The sequence below is a fragment of the Echinops telfairi genome, unplaced genomic scaffold (genome assembly GCF_000313985.2).
Source record: "Echinops telfairi isolate 266 unplaced genomic scaffold, ASM31398v2 ScPeMD7_7457;HRSCAF=8495, whole genome shotgun sequence".
In the NCBI taxonomy this organism is placed as follows: Eukaryota; Metazoa; Chordata; class Mammalia; order Afrosoricida; family Tenrecidae; genus Echinops; species Echinops telfairi.
Window position 1 is genome coordinate 1,598,220 of NW_022111357.1, and position 9,936 is coordinate 1,608,155.

The 9,936-nt window shown below is 51.8% G+C and overlaps 1 protein-coding gene across 1 annotated transcript in view; it reads left to right on the forward strand.

Moving 5' to 3' along the window:
- HIVEP3 (HIVEP zinc finger 3) overlaps window positions 1-9,936 on the forward strand; it is a 449,179-nt gene that overhangs the window by 242,175 nt on the left and 197,068 nt on the right. The window lies entirely within an intron of this gene.

Sequence of the window (9,936 nt, forward strand, 5' to 3'; positions counted from 1 at the left end):
TATACCCTAGCTTTTCGTGAATTATTTCCAAAAATCGGAACTTTTTAAAAATGCTGTGGGATGCGGGAAAAATTGTTAAAAATCGGGACTGTCCCGCCAAAAGCAGGATGTCTGGTTACCTTCCTACTTGATCCCTTCAGGCGGCCATCTAGCTCAGAAACAAGAAAGCCCCCATGAAAGAACACACCAGCCTGTGTGATGGCGAGGTGCCAAAGGGATCAGTTATCGGGCATCAAAGAACAAAAATCATATCATTGTGTGCTCACCTCCATGATACGATTGCTGAAGACAAATGGGTGCATAAGCAAATGTGGTGAAGAAAGTTGATGGTGCTCGGCTACCAAGGTATAGCGTCTGGGGTCTTAAAGGCTTGAAGGTAAACAAGCGGCCGTCTAGCTCAGAAGCAACAAAGCCCACATGAAAGCAGCTCTCCCCTCTTAAGGAATGCTGGGGCAGACCTGGAGTTCCCGCTGTGTGTGTGGGGCTCCTCAGCCTGCAGAAAGCCCTAGCAGGCAGAGCTGGGGGCAGAGTCAACAGGAGTGGGTGCCACAGGCCTGAGGGTGAGTGCTGCTTCCCTGTGGTAGCACTGAGGCCCGGAGATGCTAGGGCTTTGCCCAACCACAACCCATGGTAGAGCCGGGCACCCCGCCCCCGCGGAGCAGATTTCAAAGCTGTCTTCCACCCCACACCACAGTGACAGAGGTAAAGATAGCAAGCCTCTTTTCAGAACATGCCTGTGAATAAACTGCTCTGAGATTTGGATCTGCTTGTCTTCTTGCCGCCCAGCCCTCCCCCTGGCTTTTCACTCAGCCCTGACAAGCAGCAGCTGGTACATGTGTGTGCTCAAGGCCTCCATCCCCGCACACCATCCTGTCCCTCCTCAGGCCTGCTGTGGGGTCCCTCCAGGCCACCCAGGTGAGACCCCAGCCCCAGGTGCGTCTCTCCAGGAGCCCTCAGCGATCGGGGCTCACCTGCGCCCAGGTCTGCCCCAGGCTGTCTCCCAGCCCTAACATCGGCTGCAGATCAGACAATCCAGCTCCCCACTTCCCTCCTGACCATCTGTCTTCCCTGCTGGACCCTGGGGAGTCTGCCAGGCAGCTTGAAAGCTCTCAGGTCGGGAGAAGCAGCTATTTGCCGGCCATCTGTTTGAGAGGTGCCCCTGGCAGGGGTGGGGGTGGGGGCTCCACAGCTGAGCGAGGGCAGCGAGGGGCTGCCCAGAGGGGACAGCAATGAGGAAACTGAGAGCCACTGTTATCTTCAGGCTCGGGGCCAGGACATTCCTCCCCTCCTCCACCCGCCCCCAGCCCCCCACTCGAGCTAAGCCCTGGGATCCCCAACCTTCCCACATCTTGGACTTGTCACTGGGGCAGATGGCACCAGAGGGGGCAGGGGAGACAGTTTGCCTTCCCCACTTTCCCTCCCCTATAAGAACACACACACACACACACCCTGAAAATTGGGTTGCCAGTGACAACCTGGCATATCATCTTCTTTTTATATTATTCTTAGACCCTCTGTTACCATAGCAACCGAACAATGCTTTTAAATATAGCCGTTAATTTTTCCAGTTCCAGCAACAAAGTTCTGGTGCTGTCCAGAAGGCCAGGGGCGTGGTGCCCACCTCCAGAGGGCCCAAGCACCACCAAACGCATCTTCCCTCACAGCAGTTGCCCAACGTGAGGAAGGGCTCCTGGTCGTGCTGGGCACTGGGTGTCCTGAGGCCAGCGGGCCCTCTCTGTTCCTGGAACTGACTCCACCCCCAAAATCAAGCTGCCGGGAGAAGGATCGGAGTCCTGGAGTCAGCAGAAACCAAAAGGCTCCGGTCCCTCTGCTTGCCCTTTCTCAACCTCAGTTTTCCTATCTGTTCATTGGGTTTAACACTGTCTGCGTTACTGATGGCAAGTGAGCCCAAGCAGGCGAAGATGCAGGCAGGCATGGGGCGCGGGGAAGCCCTCGGGAAATGCATCCAGGAGTCCTCTGGCCCTCTCCTTCCTCTCTCCCATCCAGCCCCGCCTTTGCCTCTCTGCCGCCAGCCTCACCACCCGCCTCTCACCCTTTCCTCACCCTCACCTCCTTGAATTATTGATGCTAAATTCCCCGCCAGTAAAATCACAGGGTTAAAATCCATAGCCAGCCTTCCTCCAGCCTGCCCGCCCTCCCTGATGTGAGCTCATTGCAGTCATAAATCATACATCAAGGCTTAAGAACCAAGGCCCCCTCGGTTCCTCCGAGGAGCAGCCCCAGGCAGGAAGGTGGCTTCTGGAGAGGCAGGCTGGCTGGGCAGAGCAGGCAGTTAGTGGGGGGTTGTCTTGGAAGGGAGGCTGGCTGCCTGCAGAGGTGCTCCACCAGAAGTGCTCCCTCCCTCTAATGACCGGAAGTGGCACTTCTTTGAAAGGCGCACCACTCAGCAGCTCCCTCCTCCTGCACCTCGCTGCCCCACTCCAGGGTGCTCACTGCCCACCCACTCCTTTCCCTGCATCCCAGAGCTCGGTTTGGCAGGTCTGAAAACGAGAGACAGCACCTGGCTCTGGTGCTCAGCAGTGGTCAACACGTGGCATGGGCTGCCCCCCTGGTAGTGAGTTCGCCCTCACCACAGAGTTAAGACCCCTGCAGGCAGGATGGACATCCGGGCAGGATGCTGTGTGAAGGATCCCAGGCTACAGATTAGATCACCTCTCAGCTCAGCTGATGATTCTGCCATGGAAATGATCATATGAAATCCACACCCTGCACTTTTGCTGTTCTGAGCTGGCGATTATTCGTGTGTGTGTGTGTGTGTGTGTGTGTGTGTGTGTATAAATGTAGCTGCCAGCACCCTTCAGCAGATAAAGCCTTCTGCTTAGGCTTCCAGCAGGCGTCCTTGAGTGGGCTCCAGGTGTCTCAGGGCAGAAATAGGCTCCATGGGGTTTTCTGTGGCTGGTTTTCAGAAGTGTTTACCAGGCCTTTCTTCAGAGGCATCTGGGTAGATTCAAATTTGCACCAATTTGCAGCCGGCGAGTCACCAGTTTGCACCACCCAGGGATGCCTCCCGGACTTGATCTTCCCCAGGACTCTCTAAGGTCTATTATCCTGGCTGGAAGCTGCATCCAGAAATAGTTCTTGAAGAGCAACCAGCAGGTGGCAGGAGGCAGGGGCTTCTCTTGGGAGCTGGCCACCTTCATTCCACCAGCTGGCCAGGAGAGCTAGGGGAACCCTGAGGAAGAGGTGCTGCCCGGTGGGGGACCAGGCATAGGGCAGAAGGCAGTTGCCCAGAAGGGAAGGTTCCGGCAGGCCCACACACCCTGGGCTGGGCTCTTGTAGGTAGTTTACACCTTGCTCTACTTCCTCCTCCCAGGGTCCTGGGGGGACAGGGCAAGCCTCCAGTGTGGGCAGTTCTGGCCTGCAGGGCAGGAGACCTGGGCAGGCCTTGGCTGTGTGGTTGGTTCTCTGGGACTCCTGGGGGCTTAAGTTCCCCCTCCTCACTCAGAGAACCCATGGCTCCGGCTTGCTACAAATGCTACAGTCAATTTGCCATCTTTTTCTTTTTTGTGTGTGTGGGGTTTAATCTTTTTTTTTTTAATCATTTTATTAGGGGCTCATACAACTCTTATCACAATCCATACATACATCAATTGTGTAAAGCGCATTTGTACATTCATTGCCCTCATTATTCTCAAAACATTTCCTCTCCACTTAAGCCCCCGGCATTAGGTCCTCATTTTCCCCCTCCCTCCCCGCTCCCCCCTCCCACATAAGCCATTGATAGTTTATAAATTGTTATTTTGTCATATCTTGCCCTGTCCGACGTCTCCCTTCACCCACTTTTCTGTTGTCCGTTCCCCAGGGAGGAGGTCACATGTAGATCCTTGTAATCAGTTCCTTCTTTCCTACCCACTCTCCCTCTACCCTCCCAGTATCACCACTCACACCACTGGTCCTGTAGGGCTCATCCGCCCTGGATTCCCTGTATTTCCAGGACAACTGTACAACACGGTGTGGATCCAACTACTAATCAGCCGCAGGCCTCTCCTTTCCCCTTGCCCTGCTGTATGTGTCCTGGGTGCACTTACACCCACTGACATTGGCATGTATGCCTCTTCACCGGGACACTCATAGCCTTTCTCCCTCACCAGACTGTCAACCCCACGAAGGCAGGGCCTGGGTTTGGTGAGGGCTTTCTGCGTAGAGCACCAGCCCATAGTTACTGAATGAATGACTCGTGTGGTCAGGAGGATGAACCTCCTGCAGCTGTGCAGCCCCTGTCTGTGCCTCTCCTGGCACTTGCCACAAAACACTGTAATTGCATGTGTCGCCTCTGCCTCCTCCACACACTGTGAAGTCCCCAAGCCTGGCCTGGAGTAGGTGCTTAATGGATGCTTGCTGAAGCAGTGAACAAAGCCCTCCCCTCTCCCTGTCTTGGTTGGCTCATTCGTACATCACACTGGTAATCAGCTTCGAGACTTTCAGGGCTCCCTCCCTAGGTGACCTTCTGAGTGTTGGAGCCTGCTGGTTGACGTTTCTGCACCTGCACCTCAGAGGGTCTGCTCCACTGTTGGCTGCCACAAGGCTTGTCCTGCCCCTCCAGAGCTGGTCACTGCCCAAAGCCTGCCTTCTTGATGAGCAATTAAGAGCCCAGAATAGCCCATTGTTTGGAATCAGGTGCTGGACCCTGTGCTTATCCCAATGTGCCAAATGCAGTTGGGTCCTTGCCAGTCACGTGGTGGACATTGCTGCAACTGTCCAGGCCAGCTCTGGCTGCTCTGCCTAGAGAGGTCATCTCTGGCTTCAGGAGACAGCCAGCTCCAAGGTGCAGTTGAATACCAGGCACAGAGGGGAGGACCTTCACCGAGGGGGGCACTTGATAAGGCCATGTAAGATGGGCCTATCATGTTTATCTGGGAAAGCCAAACCTCAAAGAGCCTTTACCTAAGCTGCCCCAACTTCTAAGTGGCCAAACTGGGATTTGAACACCGACCTGCCTGGCCCCTAAGTTGACCTTTTTCCTCTGTGCCACTGAGTGTTCCCTGGACGGGGACACATGCAGGCTGGTGCCAGGCCCTGAAGCTCTAGCTCCTTGGCCACCAGCAAGTGAGCAAGGGAGGGGTCAGCCTGATGGCTGCCATTATGGGGTCTTCATTTGCCATGGGGTCTTGATTTCTGGTGTTGACCATATGCCCCTTGGGGACCTCCCCACAGCCTCCCTCCAGAGTCTTCTCCAAAGGACATGACATGGCTGTCAGGACAGAAGCCTGAAGGGCGCTGGACTGGAAGAGCCTCAAATTCTGAGACCAAGCATCTTAGTCACCCACTGCTCCTATCACACAAATACCGCCAGTGGATGACGTCAAAGAGCAGAAATTGACTTTCTCACAGCCCAGTCATGTTGACTGCTTCTTTGTCAGTATAAGCTGCTGTGCCTTGGTCCCTGTGTACATGTTCCTAGTGTGGTGTCTGTGCCTTCCTCCAGATGTGCGTCTCTGTTGAGGTGGGTCTTTTCATAACTCAGAAGTGATTAGGCATTGGACCCACCTTACCCTAAGATGACCTCATGCCTATAACAACAGCAACCAAAAAAAACCACTCATCCCAATCAAGGTCACATCCATAGATTCAAGGCCTAGAAATCTAACCCTTATTGTAAGGGAAATGCAATTTAATCCATACTATCAACCGTGTCCCTGGGAGAAGGGTGGGGCCTGGAAGAGTCCAGTCTAGGCTACAGCAGAGCTGTGGGTCCAGATAGAAAGCAGCTGAGATAGGCTTTCAGGGGAGCATCCGGGTATGACCACTCACTAGCAGAGTGGCCTTTGGCAAGCTGGTTAATCTTCCTGGGCTTCAGTTTCTTCTCTGTGAAATAAAGAGGGAATAAAGAATAAAGATTGTCACTACCTGAGGGCACTGATGGGAGGTCAATGAAGTAATCCCTGTGAACCCTTAGACAAGCACCTGGCAGGGAACACATGTTCCCTGCGCGTGTGTAGCTGTTAGCTGCTGCCCTAGGAATGAGGAGTCAGGCTTGAAGTTTGGGGCCTCAGCAGACAACTGGGCCAGGACTGAGGAGCAAGGTGGGCACTTGACCTTGGAAACAAGACAGGGATGTGTCACAGGATGGGGAAACCTGAGCAAGAAGCTCATAAGATGCCTTCTCATTGTCAGAGAGAGGCTGGGTCCTAGGACTGAGCTTGTAGGTAGGTGGAGGGGGCCCAGCTGGCTTGGGGCTTAGCATCAGAATATCCCACATGGCTCCGAAGAATTCCTTTAGGGTTCTCACACCTGATACAGCCATGGGATGACAGAGCTGGCATGACCTTGCTGATGCCATTGACTGCCCAGGGGCACACAGCAGGTTAATAACATGCTCCTGCTGTTCTCTGTGCCTCTGTTTCCCCTGTGGTCAAATGAAGGTGTAGATCGCTGGATGACCTATAGCATCGCTCCAGCCCCAAACTGACCCATTGGAATTCTGTCTGGAGTTGCTTTGGTGTTAGAACGGGGAGAGGGGGAGGGGGGCCTCTCAAGAGGTAACGTGTACAGACAAGAAAGGCAGCAGGAGGAAGCGTTTGCCCAATCCTTTGGCTGATGCACCCAGAATGAGATGGAGGGAGGCGTGCTGGTCCAATGACCATTCCCTTGAACTTGAGTGGGGCTGTCTCTCTCAGGCACTAGAATTGCTCACATACGCAGGTGGACATCAGCTCCCTGGAGCTCCCCGAGCCCTTGATGGAATTGACTACATGACCCCAAACTTCTGTAAGGCCCTGCCTTCCCTTGCCCGACTCTAGGCACTGCTTCTCCAATGTGCCCGTCCAGCACATGAGCCAACCCAGGCCAACGTGATCAGAATCCCAGAAGGCTGGCAGAGGCCAGAGCTGGGCTGGCTGCTCTGAACACCCGCATCTGGCATTCCTGAGGGGGTGAAGGCATGCCTACTGGCTATAGTGCTCACCCGTGTTGGCAACTCTACATAGCTGGGTTTGCATCTTCCTGCCTGTTTCCCCAGCTTACACTCCAAGAAGCAAATCCCCACATGGGCTCCAGACTCGGAGATCCTGACTAGCTAAAGCCAACCCCTATTTTGGGCTGTATCATACCCTCAAGTCCCAAACAAGACTGGTTACCAGAAAATGACCCTACCCTTCCAGCTTTAGAAGTTGTCAACACCTGGGGGATACCTGTGACCTGGAAGAGAACCTCTGATATATCTGGCTCAGGCTCATGCCTCCCCTTGGCTCCAGGGCAGTACCCATGACAAGCTTGTCTGAGTCTTCTGGCTGCTTCCTTCTCCAGGCTTCCCCCTGCCCCTTCCTGTTTCTTGATGCAGCAGTTCCTGCTCAGACAGGGTGCCCACTCCCAGATTTGACACTCTGGCTGTGCTGGGGGATGTTTTGGGTTGCAGGCAACCTAACCTCTTGAACAGTAGGAGGTTATTAAGGGGAGGTTAGAGGTCATTCTAAAGCTGGATAGCCTAGAAACCCAATTATCTTAAGGATCTAGGGACTCACCCACTGCTAACTCACCACCACATCAGCATCACCTCACCCAAGGTTCAAAGACGGCTGTGATAGTTCCCCAAGCCCTGTGTAGACAGAATGTTGGGTGGTATAGTAGAGGAACATCATCTCAAGGATTATTCAATTTTATTTTTATAGTCAACAGTGTTTATTTAAAAACAAAAAAACCCTCTCCCAGAAATCCAGATGAAGACATCCCTCAACTGTAAATTGGCCATACTAAGACCTATTGGTTAGAGTGAATCATCCTGGTGGTACCCACCTCCCCCAAAAAAACAAAACAGGAAAAAGCTTCGCTGGGCAGAGCTTTTTCAGCATGCATTTTCCCTGCTACTGGAGCATCCAGCAACTCACTCTGAGATAGGGCACCCAGAGACGTCACCTGGGAAGGTTCTCTCTGGTCGCAGTTAATTTTTTTTTTTTAAGTGGTTTCGCTCAAACCTCATTTTTTGTGATGGCCGATTTAAGAGAACAGCATGTAGCTGTGAAATTTTGTTTCCTGCTGGGGAAAATGCTGCAGAAACTGTTGCGATGTTGAACACAGATTACAAGGACAGTGGTATGGGAAGAACTCAAGTGTCCGAGTGGTTTTCTCATTTCAAAAAAGGTGAAATGTTGATTGATGACAAACCTCGTTCTGGACATCCATCAACTTTCTGAATGGACCAAAGTATCGACTCGCAGTGCACTTGGAATTTGTTGCACCGGGTCAGACTGTTAATCAAGTTTTCTATTTAGAAGTTCTGAAAAGATTACATAACAGTGTGTGATTTTAAAAATGGGGGGTGCTTATTACTGACAGACAGGGAACTGCTTTTGCCACCACGACAATGCACCTGCTCACACAGCCATCTCAGTGCACCAGTTTTGGGCAAATAAAAGAACAGCATGCCTCCCTTGCCGCATGCACCTTTCTCACCTGACCTCATTCCATGCAACTTCTTTTTTGTTTCCTGGAATGAAGAGGGGAATGAAGGGCAGTGGTTTGAGGATGTAAAAGAGGTGAAGAAAAAAGTGAGGGAGGTGCTGTCAACCATCCAAACAGATGAGTTTGAAAAATGTTTCCAAGAATGGAATCACAGATTTGACCAATGTATTAAGTGCAATGGAGAGTACTTTGAAGGTGATAAGGTTGTTTTGTAAAAATTAAATAAATAAACAAATACAGAGCTTTGGGAAAAAATCTGTTAGGGTTTTTTTTGGGGTGGGGAGAGGAGGCACCCCTTCATATACTCATGTCTGAACCAATCAGTAGAAAGTGAAATGCAACTACCATTACAGGCTTAGACTAATCATGAAAAAGAATCACCCAAAAAGTAGGTTCTGTCAACAGAGAAGAAAAGAGGGAAACAGTTACTAGGTGGCTTCTAGCATTGAGCTGGAACTTTTCATGATGACTTTCCGTGCCTGATTTCCCACTCATATAGGTCTTTGTGACAAAGGAAACCATTTTGAAGTCTTCTCTCAGTCCATTCACCCCTTCACTGCCATCATGTAGATGCTGACTCATCTCAGCCCTATAGGACAGAGTAGAACTACCCCTGGGGGGTTCTGTCTGTTAGCAGAAAGCTTATCTTTCTCCCATGGAGTGGCTGGTGGATTTGAACCACCAGCCTGGTGTTTTTCAGCCCAATGTGTAACCCACTATGCCACTAGAACTTCTCCTTAGTCCACTAGGGCTCTTCAATTGTAAGCAAAAGACACTGAGATAAACAGTGGGGGAATACAAAGGAACAATAAAAAATCCCATGAAATTGAGACGGTAGAATGGGTAGGAAAAGACTAAGCTTAGAAGAACATTCAGGGCCCCACCAGGGACCAGAAAATAGGAACCACTTAGTAGCAGTCTTGTCAGGGCCTCTCATTTAGGAGAATGAGCTCCCAGATCCAGCATCCTGGAGGAGAACTTCTGATATGTCTGTCTCAGGCTCATGCCCTCCCATTGGCTTCAGCAAAGCATAGAGCCTGGACTCATCATCCCTAAGACCAGGTGATTGAATTCCCCAGATGGAATCAGATGTTATTTCAAAAATAATGAGGAGTATTGCCTGACCTAAGACAGCAAAAACCCACACAGTAGTGTGTGACACCAGAAATGGCATAGGCATTCCTTCCATGCAGGTGACGTATGAACAGGCTTGAATGCCTTGAGACTGTAATTCACAGGAGGAGATACACAAGCATTTTCTGCCAGGTCTCCACCAAAAGCCCACCTCTGATGTCACCCTGAGGGCAAAGGATTCCATCAGGCCCTTCCAGGGGCTTCCTGCACCCCAAGGATGGCCAGATTTATAAGCAAACATGTTTGTGGGTTTTATGCATGGACCATCCAGGGGTCAAGTCCCGAAGGTTCCATGTGGGTAGCAATAAACAGAGGATTGACTGTCTTCCCCCTCTTCTGGGCAAGGGCCTGAGATGCCAGGTGGTGAGATGAGAGCATCATGGG